The 12,394-nt window shown below is 35.4% G+C and overlaps 1 protein-coding gene and 1 non-coding gene across 4 annotated transcripts in view; both read left to right on the forward strand.

Annotated features, from left to right (window-relative positions):
- Positions 1-200: 200 nt before the first annotated feature.
- Positions 201-12,394, forward strand: part of LOC149790553 (interphotoreceptor matrix proteoglycan 2-like) — a 69,455-nt gene continuing 57,261 nt past the window's right edge. For all 3 annotated transcript variants that reach the window (XM_089972617.1, XM_089972618.1, XM_089972619.1), the window contains exon 1: positions 201-307. The gene's annotated coding sequence lies outside the window, so the exon portion shown is untranslated. The remainder of the gene's footprint in view (positions 308-12,394) is intronic.
- LOC149790554 (U5 spliceosomal RNA) lies at positions 4,107-4,222 on the forward strand. The gene has a single exon (XR_016424054.1). It is a non-coding gene; the product is annotated as a U5 spliceosomal RNA (small nuclear RNA).

Consider the following 12,394-nt stretch of genomic DNA (forward strand, 5'->3'; position numbering starts at 1 on the left):
TTTTGATACTTTCATATAGTGCCAAATTTCCCTTGAAAATTGCAGTGACAATAAATTATCTTATGTCTGAAAATCATATCGAGTGATCTTGAGGTATTCGGAGAGTCTCAAGGAATATTCAAACACGAGCTACAGTTGTGTTATTCTTAGTTTATGCTACCACGTGACCGGATGCATTAGGTACGGTTCTATTCAAGTATGTCATTTATAGTTTTACAACACGATTTAGTTTAATTTACAATCGCAAGGGATTATCCCTTAACAGAAGCAGTTGTGCGTACACTCACAGGTTTCGCGGTCTGTTGAGGTAAGCGCAAATTTCACTCAAAATTAGTTATTTCATTTCATTTATTAATATATTCAAACATTTGATAATAATAGGTACGCTTATGTCGGTGGTACAAAGTGTGCGAGTGTCCTCGACTGGTGCTTAGTATCTTCAGATTTTCAAGAGAGTTTTCAAACATGTCAGTGGCGTATTTGTCTTATAAGTGAAGAGATATAATGAATTGCAATTGATCTATTTTTTATTTGTTCGTTTTGAAAGAATACCTCAATGATAAGAATAAACCTTGAATCAGATGAAACGGTTGCCTCACGAAGAGAGAGAGAGAGAGAGAGAGAACACAGAGTGAACATTATGTAAACACATGTATATTTTCATCGATAAATAAACTCACAATTATAATACTCACAACATCGGAGCTTATTATAACTGGTAATGGTGAAGCAGCAAAACTTCAGTTTTACGGTATATTGATTCGAATGTTAGTTAATTTGTACACAAATAAAACTACCGCTATGAACAAGAAAACACTCACACACACACACACACATTGGTATATATATATATATATATATATATATATATATATATATATATATATATATATATATACCAACGATTTTCTCTTCCAAATGTATCTATGAATCCACATACATGTATACAGCGGCAGAGAAAGTAAACAGACCTTTTGCTAGAACGTCATTTTTTTTGGTGTAAAATAAGGCTTCCTACGAAAACGAGAAAAAAAGTAAGGCCAATAACACCAGACCGAAGCCTCGAACTTACCGAGAGTTTTTCTAATTGGTTTAGTTTTTTTTTTTTGCTACTTTATTGTTGTCGTTAGTGTTTTTCAACAAGTATGCGCGCGCGTTTACACACCATGACGCATCATTGAGGTCGCACTCTCTCTGCTGCAATTAAATCAGTCTCTCGTCCAAAGATTTTATCAAGGCCTATACGATATCGTGATCGAGGATCATGTAAATGCATTGTTATAAATCCGTGTGGTGTTGACTGTTCTCGCAAAAAGACGATTTTAAATTTAATTATATCCATTTCGCCTCTACACCAAGTCTGATGAATATTTCGCAGAGTATGTATATCAACTCCATTAAAAACAACTAAAATATTACAGTTGTCTCTGATCACGTTTGGTATTTGTTTATATCGTTGAGTAGCATAAATCATGTCTGTGTTTTTTTGCCTGCCTCTGGAAAATATTCTAGCTGGATTTTACTATCACCATCACATCATCATAAACTTCTAAATTGTAAATATATCCATCAAGGTCATCTACAGATGGAGCTTCATCAACATCAGTAATAAATTCAATAATATCATTGCCATCTTCATTTAATAATTTAGCATTTTCAATAAAATCATTAGGTACTTCGTAGCATCGATGATCATTAACTGACGGAGCTACTAAATACAACTTATCCCATTTGATCCATCTCATTAGCAAATTAAGTAGCAAATGTGTTTTACCAGACCCAGATGGACCTATGATAATTGCTCTGATATAATTTGGTAACGCTGGATGATGTTTGACTGGTTCTTGCTTTCGTGTCGATGAGAAATCAATTACGTTTATATTATTATTATATGGATCTATATTGTGTAAAATGCGGAACATCCACCCCCACAAGTGGATTAACAACTACGATAACAAAAAAATAAAAAAAAAAAATAGTAAGCAGCGGTTATAGGCAAGTGTGTACGATGTGGTACCAAATTCTTTTTTTTTTTATTTCCCTGACACAGTCAGGACATACAATCGCTGGTGATATGGCAATTTCATTAGAAAAATTACCAGGAACTCCATGGGCTAAATACCCAGGAGAGCAAAATCTTCCTGGATATAATGATTGTGGTCCTGGAACCAGACTTGATATCCGACTTGATAACGAAGATCAACCAAGGCCCGGAGAGTATACAATGAACGCTATTGATAAAGCATGTCATACTCATGATGTAGCTTATAAAACTAATGATTTTCAGCAACGACATATTGCAGATGTGAAGTTATTTCACTCGTTAAATTCTATAAAAAAATAAATCTTCATAGAATCATTAGCTTATTTGTTGGTAAGATCTGCGATGAAAAGTGCATTATTATTCGGAGCCGGTAATTAATCAACCGAGTATTGAAATAATGGAATCGATTTATTAAAGCCCAAGAGGATATTGGAGGGATAGAGCCGCGATTAGTAAAATCACTGATGCAGCAAATGTTACACGTTCTAATGCTGCAAATTGGTTAGTACGACAGGCAATATGGCAAATTTATTTACATCCGCTAAAAACATTTAGCATGCACATTTTGATGTCAGCGTGCTAAATGAAGTTCATCAGGTGGATATATCATTTCTGTCACATGATACTATTACAATTGGTAGACGTCAACATACAAATACGCATTGACTGTTGTTGACGTTGCAAGTAGGTATAAAGAGGCAGAACCGTTATCAGCTAAAGTTTCTTCTGCGCTTGAACGAATGTATCAACGAGGACCCTTGCGATGGCCACAGTTGCTACAGGTTGATCCTGGCAAAGAATTTCTTGGTGCAGTATCGTCTTTGATGAATCAACATAACGTCACAATTAGACGAGGGCATACTGCAATTCATCGTGATCAGGCAATTGTTGAACGAGTTAAGCGAACACTTGCTGAGCGGTTATTTGGAGTTTATTCCATGGTTAACGCGCTCTCAACAAGATTGACAGGAACTAAAACAAAATTTAATACAAAGTTTAAAATAAGATTTTATTTTTCTGACGATCCTGGTATATCAACGTCGATATTTTGTCGTTGCGTATCTGCAGGTCGATAACACAACAGTACAGGTAGATTTGAAAACGTTTCCTTGTGTAACTGAAATAACCGCTGTTGAAGTGTATCACTATCTTTCTACTTGCAACTATCAAATCATCTGGTCTCCACACTTGCAGAAAATCGTTCATAGAAGTTTCTGAAATTATTTCACGCATTATTTCACACTAAATTTAATTCGGTTGTAGTCTGATTAATTTCTTAAACTCACTTAATTCTGAATCAATCGTTCTATGATCATCATTTATTTCTTTATAATAATCTACAAAATTCTTTAACCATTCGTATGGAGACAATCCAACAAAAGGCGCTGGTTGACCATGATCGCCACACACTATTACAGCAGTATTCTTCAATAAGAGCCAATGAAGAAATATTTTTAGCGTTTCTAGTGACTACACATTTCGTCCCAAAATAATCCTTGGAATATGTCTGGCCCATTCATTCAGAAGTCCATTTATCTCCCTTCCAACGAAATAATTTATGAGAAGTGCACTATTTAATATTTCTTTCTCTCATTTCTCTTGCGAGTCTGCGTGTAGGTGTTAATACAACCGTTCAAGAATAATTCGATCACACGAGTTTTGTTTTATGACAAACTAAAACATTGAGATAAACTGTTTTATGTCTAGCTAGTGGATCATATGGTGCTGATGACAATTTTGATACTTGACATTTTTGGCAATAATTATTTTTAATCCGAGCATCAGCGGATTAAAAATAATCGAGTATATTTTCTTGTTTTATTATCCATTCGTCTCATCATACATAAGTGCTGATATTTAGTTGTTCTAGCAATTTTTTTATTTATTTATTGATATAAAATTAATCCGTAGCGACTCTGACAGGAAACGCAAACTCTATTTAACATCGATAATATATTCATCGAAACGTACGCGAGTATTGAAGATCTGAAATGAGTATATTGCGGTGACTCACCATCAGTATAATTCACAATTGTACCTAATTTAGTTCCATTTAGCAAGAAAACTCTGGTTTCTCTTCACATCGTATTAATCTTTCGCCTTTTACTAAAGATTTTCGTGGAGAGGAAATATGGCGTGTTAAGTAGCAATACGTTCTGATGCAAGCTCATTCTTTCTTACCGTGATCAATTATAGCAAGAAAGTGGTACCGTGATCAACTAGGCGGTTTGTATTCATCAAAGCCAGAAGTCGAGTTTGAAGTTCTGAGGTTTGGTGAGAGTATTTTCGCTTACTAACACCTTTTTCACTAGTGGTCTTATAGTAATTCGTTATCCCAACATTGTTCACCGCATGTATTAATCCCGACTGGGATTAGCAAGCGGTCGTCAAGACGGTGATATATACTCAGTGCTGTTTAGACCGGTGGTTTAAACATAGAGGCATAATACCTCAATAAATTAGCAAAGACTAGGGATAGATTGTATCCAATTACATTTACAAGGCTCCCTCAAAATTGTTTTACACCTGTGACCGCCTTATTTTCCCAACAAAATTAGGTTTTTTTCCTATACTAGGTTCTTAATAGTAGCGTGCTATCTGTAATCCTGGAACATAGTTCACTCATACACCTAGCCAACATGGCGACGGAAACAGAAACAGTGCCAGCGAGATCTGTGCCAAGGGTATCCAGATTAAAACAATACTTCAATACCATAGTAGAGGACAATAAACTGATTGCCCGCCACCCCGAGGGGTCCAGACCCTTGACTTTGGAATTGTGTCAAATATGCCCAGGCAAAGCAAAGTTTTGATGGCTTTGAATACCATAGGAATATATCTGGGGAAGATAGATGCACTACAAAACGGAGGAATTAATAGATTTGTTTTGTACCCAAAGCAAAGGAAGCCCCTGATAGAAGGGAGTTCCATTCAAGTCAAAGGAATGACAGAAATGGTCTCTCCAACCCCACCCTTCGTCAGGGATATTGAACCCAAGGCAACAGAGCTTCACGTGATGGGCCTACCGATGGAAGTGGATAATATCGAACTGGTAGACAAATTAGAAAAAAAATTTGGAGCCAAAATTATCACCCACAAAATGGCGACGGTTTGGGGCTATGGACCTATAAACTCTGGGATACGACTGGTCTATGTTTCAAGAGACGATGCCAAGAAAATACCAACATTCTTCTATGTGCTAGGATTCCGCCTAAAATGTTGGTACAAGGGATGTGAGAGGGATAGAGTGTGCCCAAAATGCCAGCAAACAGGGCATGGCCCCCGGGACTGCCCTGAGAACAGAGTCAGAATAGAGGCTGAAGTACATACATCAACTTACGCAAGTAAAGTGATGTCTGGCAACCTAATGGACCAGGATCCCCGCCCCCCCCCCCCAAACTACAACAACAACAACAACAACAACAAAGGGAACAAATACTGGACTTGATCAGACAAATACGAGGAGGGAAAGAAGCAGGGGAAGATTACTCAACCAATACCCTGCCAGAAATGGACATAACCAACATCAGTGAAGGGCAGGAAACGCCAGAATGGGAGTAATTTCTTAGCCCAAATAAGACGGGAAAAGGAAAAACACCGGCTAAAAACCAAGACATCCAATCAACAAACAGGTACGAAGGATTGGAAGTAGAACCACTGCCTGAAGAAGAAGAAGAACCTCAAACAAAACCAAGGACGTCAACACCTTTACCAAAAAGGAACCAACAAAAAAGGAAAGCGGAAGTTGTCTCCCCCCAGGACAAGGACGCAGCACCCATGACTGAGAAAATGGACCCTACGAAAACCATACCTAAAAAGATAAAAGAAAATGGAGATGCAGAAGACGCAGGAATGGAGACGGAGACTGAAACTGAGAATGGGAAAGAAGAAACTGAATCGGAAGATAACGAAGAAGTAACGGGAATGATAACCGTAACGGAAACTGAGGCCGGAACGGGAACTGAGTATGAAACGGAAATATCATATGAACCAGATAGCACGCTACATGGAACCAATCCTTCAATAAACACTAATGAAACCACACCCAACTCTCCAGAGGGGGTGGGGAAACCAGTGTCCCCATCTAACTTGATCCAAATTTTACAAATGACTAGAAATTAAATATAGTTCTTAAATGAATATACATTACGTTGTATAGCCATCATGCGACACCCTGGGAAGAGACAGGAATGGAAGGAATGAACTTACAGATCCTGTCTATTAATGTGAACGGAATTAATAAAAGCAAACTATTTAAATTTCCAAAAGATATTAATTACGACATAATGTTCATTCAAGAAACTCATAATGGATTTAGTAACGAGAATAAGAAGCTATATGAAAGTCATGTAGATGGTATATTATTAACTAACGATTATGAAGAATCTGACATTAGAGGAGGGGTAGCGATACTAATTAAAAATAAAGGGGACTTAAATTGGGAAAGAATAGAAGAAGGACAATATTTTAGAGGAAGGCTACTGCACATAGTGATTGGGAAAAATCATTTCATTAATCTATATATGCCTGCTAATAGGAATATGAAAAAAAACCTTTTTAGAAAAATTGGAAAAATATCTAGAAAAATATACCATGGAAAATGTAATCATAGGGGGGATTTTAACTAGATAGGAGATAATATTGATAGAGAAAGGGATTTAGCACCTATTGATATCACAATAAAACCGGAAATGGAAGCCTTTATAAATAAACATAAATTAGTAGACATTTATAGAAGACTAAATATTTTAAGGAAAGAGTATACATATGACTATAAAACTAACAAAGGGAGCAGATTGGACAAATTTCTTTGCACTAACTATGATGATAAAATATACAAAGAATCTGGAATAATTAACTTTAAAATTTCGGACCATAAATTGATATATATGACAATGGAAATTAGAAATAGAAAAAAATGGGGCAATGGGAGGTGGATGTTTAATAACTCACTACTTAAAGATAAAAAATTTGTCAATGAAATCAAACAGGAAATAGAAAATTTCAAACAAATAGGGAATATGGACATCATAACATAATGGGAAATGTTAAAAAAGAAATTTAAAGACATTGCAATAAAATTCTCTAATATTAAAAGTAGGAAAACGAAAATGGAAAAAGAGGAAATAAAAATGCAGCTACCAAATTTAAACAATAAGGATTTGGAAACAAAGTTAAAAAATAGATTAGAGGAAATTAAAGGGGAAGAAATGAGAGGGAGGGAAATTAGAGCCGGGAAATTTACCAATTTATATAGAAAGGCAGAGGGGCTATACAAAAGAGAAGAGAGAAGGAAAGGGGGAGATAAAGTTTTAGATCAACTAATGATAGGAGTGAATAGAATATCAACAGATAAAGGGGAAATCATGGTATATATTGAAAACTTCTACTCTAAATTATATCAATCACAAAATATCACAGGTAAAATAATTGATGAATATTTACAAAACATCCCCTGCGAGATGATAACATCAGAACATAAAGACTTATGTGATGGTTTCATCTCGCAGGAAGAAATAAGAGATAGTATTCAATCTTCCAATAAAGGGAAAGCACCAGGAGGAGATGGACTCTCCGCAGAGTTCTATACGAAATTCTGTGGGGAGTTGTTGCCCATACTTGAATGGTTATACAATAATATATTACTTAAAAACAACAAAATGCCTGAAACCATGAGGGAGGGAATAATTATTTTAATCTATAAAGGTAAAGGAGAAAGAGATGACCTTAAAAAATGGAGGCTCATCTCCCTCCTAAATATGGATTACAAGATTTTAAGCAAAATTTTAGCAAATAGAATTAAAAAAGGTATGGAACGAATCATTAATATACATCAGACATGTGGACCTAAAAAGAGAGATATCCAAAATAACATATTAAATATCAGAACTATTATAGACTACTTACAAGGAAATGGTAAAAAATCTGCCATGGTACTTTTTGATCAAGAAAAAGCATTTGACAGATTAGAACACAACTATATACAAAAAGTATTAGAAAAATTTGGCTTCGGAGAAAATTTCCGAAAATAAATTAAAATACTGTACAATAATATAACTTCCAGAGTACAGGTTAATGGAGCAACGACAGGTAAATATGAAATCCAAAGATCAGTGAGGCAAGGATGCCCACTGTCTATGCTATTATACGTAATAGCAATCGAAATGCTAAGCATCAGCATAAAACTCAACAAAGAAATAGTAGGTATAAAAGTTCCCAACTTAAATGATGAAGTGAAAATGTTGCAGCATGCAGACGATTGTACGAACTTTATAGACGATCCAAAATCCTTTAATCACTTAATAAAGGAATTTGAAAAATTCGGTCAAGCATCTGGATCGAAAATTAACCAGGACAAAACAGAAATCTTAGACATAGGCAACTGGCGTGGTAAACACTCAAGTATACCAACGCAATTATTTAAAAAGACAGTCAAAGCCTCAGGAGTACATTTTGGAGTAAATGAGGAAAAAGAAAACTAAAAAAATGGAAAATGAAATTAAAAAAAATATTGATATCTGGGCACTGACGCCACTATGCATAATGGAACGGGCCCAAGTGGCAAAAACATATATGTATGTTCACATTAATTACATTATTAAATCTATTGATATAAGTAACCTTGACCTAAATAACATAGATAAACAGATCATTAAATACATATGGAATTTTAAAATACATTATATTAAAAGAGAAACATTATATAGGGCTAAGGAAATGGGAGGGATTGGGTTACCTAGCCCTGTACTTTTAAAAATAACCAATATTATAAATAGATTTAAAAAATTAAGTGCAGATCCCAAACATCCATGGGAGGGTATTTATACATACTGGTTTGGCTTTATATTAAGGAACAGGGCTGATATCTACAAAAACAATAGACTCACTAAATTATTAGAATGTCCAATTAAATTTAGAGGTATAAAAGAGCTACTTTTTAAGTACAGGGATAAAAAAGATTTGTGGGATACGGATGAAAAATTAACATATAACTGGATCAGGAATGATATAACAGGAAAAATTCTATGCAGAATAGAGAAAGAACATCTATATGTTAATTGGAAAAGGGCATGGGGGCACTGGTCTAAGCTAGGCTCCCTTAAAATTCAAAGCCTCGCCTTCAAATACATGCATGATGCATGGTTGACAGGTGAGGCTGCAGCGAGACGGCATATGGTCCGAGTACCGCCTAAATGTCGGCTGTGTAAAAGAGGGCCTTTTAGCAAAGCACATACAATACTACAATGTACCCAAACTAAAATTAACAGAGAAAATGTCATAGCTGAGATTAGGAAATATGAGGCATATAAACCACAAAATATTCTATTTTTAGATGGGAATTTCAATAAAAACACACTTTATCAAAGAACAGAATACATAGTTAACACCATGAAAGCGTGTGGCCAAATTATAGTCATAGACAAACGCTAGGAATCCTTCATGAGGAAAGTACGGATAAGGAGGTTATGGGGCTATGTCACATGGCGCTACGCGAAGTGAACAGGCCCATAAAAGAGTCTGGAAAAGGAACCCTCATGAAATGGACATAACTATAACAATAGTATATCTTTATCTATGTAACCCGCCTGGACCACTTTCAATACATATAGGCCCCTACTTCCTTCCCCTTATATTACTAACAATCACACAGCTCTTGTCTGTGCAAACCCCGAAAGGGTGTACTATTTATAAATATTTCGGAATTTTGGACTCAATTAAAGATAGACCTGCCCGAGATGGGAGACGTACAATAATTATAGAAAGTGTGAACCCCACCTCGGACACAGTCTCATCAAATCTTTATATGCGGGAGTGATCATCCTTAATGCACTCATATAAACCCATATGGTTTAAAATTAACACATTAAATAACGCTCGCCGCAGAAATTCAAAATTGTATGAATACTCCCGATGTATATATAAACACGGGAGCAGATAAGACAACTGGGTTTACTATAAATTTGGCACAGTATGCTGTCCCAACATGAAAACAAAATAGCATCATAACATATAGCACACACACATAGCACACACGGGACATAGGCGACCCTAGCAAGGTCAACTAAATTACTAGGGAAGGAATTCGGAGAGAATAATTAAAATCGCTCTCGGAATAACAACCCTATAGACACACTAGGGACCTCTAAAAATACCTCATTCCAAATTTCTAAATAACATAAAACTTCTTTCAAATTAACTTAAAACAACAAGCAACATATCCTGGGGGATTACAACACATAAAAACCATTTAAAGCTTTGGCTAGGATGGGGGGTGGGGGAGGCATCTGTCTGGTGACCCCCCCCAAAAAAAAAAAGAAAACTATTTCTCGACTTATAAATGTATTTCTATTAGTTGTATCAGTAATTATAAAATCTAACTCAGCATCATCTATAATTAATCTTGTACAATATCGGTTATGATCATATGATCCTCTTTGGGTGAATTTAACGATTATTTTTCTACCAAGAGTTTTTGCTATTCTATTTTAAAATCAGTACTTTTATGATTTTCATCTGAACATTTCTTTTGTGGCGGTAACCAAACTTCTTTCTGAGAACGATATGATATAATTGCTTCCTTAGTGTCAACGATCAGTATTTTACATCGAGCATATATCGTAATAAAACTAGTGGTACCCAACTTTTTTTCTGAAAAGCATTTACCAAACCAGACATAACAAATCGGATGAAGACCTTTAGCAAACTCGAATGCCTCGATACAGACGAATCCAGTCAAGTCAAGATCTAAACTTCTATTTATCACAGCTCTGGTCATCTTGTGTATGGGATATCCAAATCTCTTAATATACTCAGAGCATTCTCATATACCAAGACAACTTCCTGGATAACATGCAGCCATATCAACCAAGATAACATACCTATAATCGTATTTAGTATTCCACAATCCACCGTGTCCATATTCTGTACAACTACATTGTATTTCTTCAAGAAAATCAAACCAAGTTGGTTTCCACGAATTTTTCTTCTGAGCAAAATGAGCCGTGACTGACGGAATGGTAAAACTATTAATCAGTAATTGTTCAGACCTAACATCGTCAGGGTAATGATGAATATTCAGCGATAAATGTCGCCGCGCAAGATTTTCATTTTTTGGTGAAAAGATTCTTTACGATATATTTTGCCGCTAGGTCCTTCAAACTGATCAAACTTATTTTTTTTCTTTGATACAGATACTTCCATTTGGTCTAATCAATTCATCGTCGTTTTCAGAACTCTGAAATAACCATACTGATGCAAGATCGCTCTTACCTTTTTCTTTAATAAAATCGAACATATCTCCTTGGTAAAATTTAACAGTTCGATTTCGTAGAAATATTGACACTGTATTAGTCCATGCATGGGCATTGTGATCAATAATTTCAATTCAAGCTCCCTTCGATTTATTGTTTGATTTGTAAAAAATCTCTCCGGTTGTCGTTTTTACTTTTATTGGGAATTATAATATCTTTCCTAAATTCAGCAACATCATTTATCTTAGCTCCGGTATCCTTGACTAATTAAGCCCATCTTTTATATTTTATTTCACGTCGCTGATCCGTTAAATCATTTCCACGTATCGCGTTTCTAAAATGTTCCGTTACTCGTTCGGCTACGCAATTTAATTTTGATAATTTTATCGGCGCAAGATAATCAACCATGGTTTTATCATTCAGCTAATAAGTACCATAAATAACCGCGGTCACATTATACGCTGGTTCATAATACGGTTTGTCAATACCAGTCAACATTCCTAATTTTTACTTAGTACGGCGATTTTTTCATTATAAAGGACATAGTCACGTTTGTCACGGATAATCCAAGTATCATTGTCTGTTTCTGCTAATGCAAAAATCTTTATTCTGAAAAATTATATTTGATCGTTGAGATAATTAATACTCGTTTTCGCTAGATCATTGTTCATTGTAGCATCGATAACACCTTCGGCGACACCATCAGTGTTACGCATGATTTTAAATGTTGACCACACGTGAGATGCATCATCGTTGCGAAATTTGTTTTTAGCATTTCGAATAATATTAATCAGAGTTTTCGTCGGATCAACCAGAGCTCGCATTGGTAAGTCAGGGGTTCTTCTGTCAAGATTGAATCTATTTTAAGAGGGTTTAATCTTAATCGCTGATGATGTCTTCATATTATAATTAAGACAAGTATTTAAATAATGATTCAAACAATGAACAAATGTAAAGTGGATAATGATAGGCACACCAACTCTCTTTAACAAAAGTCTGTGTAAATGAATTCTGTGGAAATCATTTACAAAGCTTGCGTCGTGGAAGTTTAGGACTAAAACCGTGCTTACAGTGTGGTGTTGGAGGTAAGGGAGAAACG

This window comes from Sinohyriopsis cumingii, chromosome 10 (genome assembly GCF_028554795.1).
Source record: "Sinohyriopsis cumingii isolate HCF-2022 chromosome 10, ASM2855479v2, whole genome shotgun sequence".
NCBI classification, from domain to species: domain Eukaryota; kingdom Metazoa; phylum Mollusca; class Bivalvia; order Unionida; family Unionidae; genus Sinohyriopsis; species Sinohyriopsis cumingii.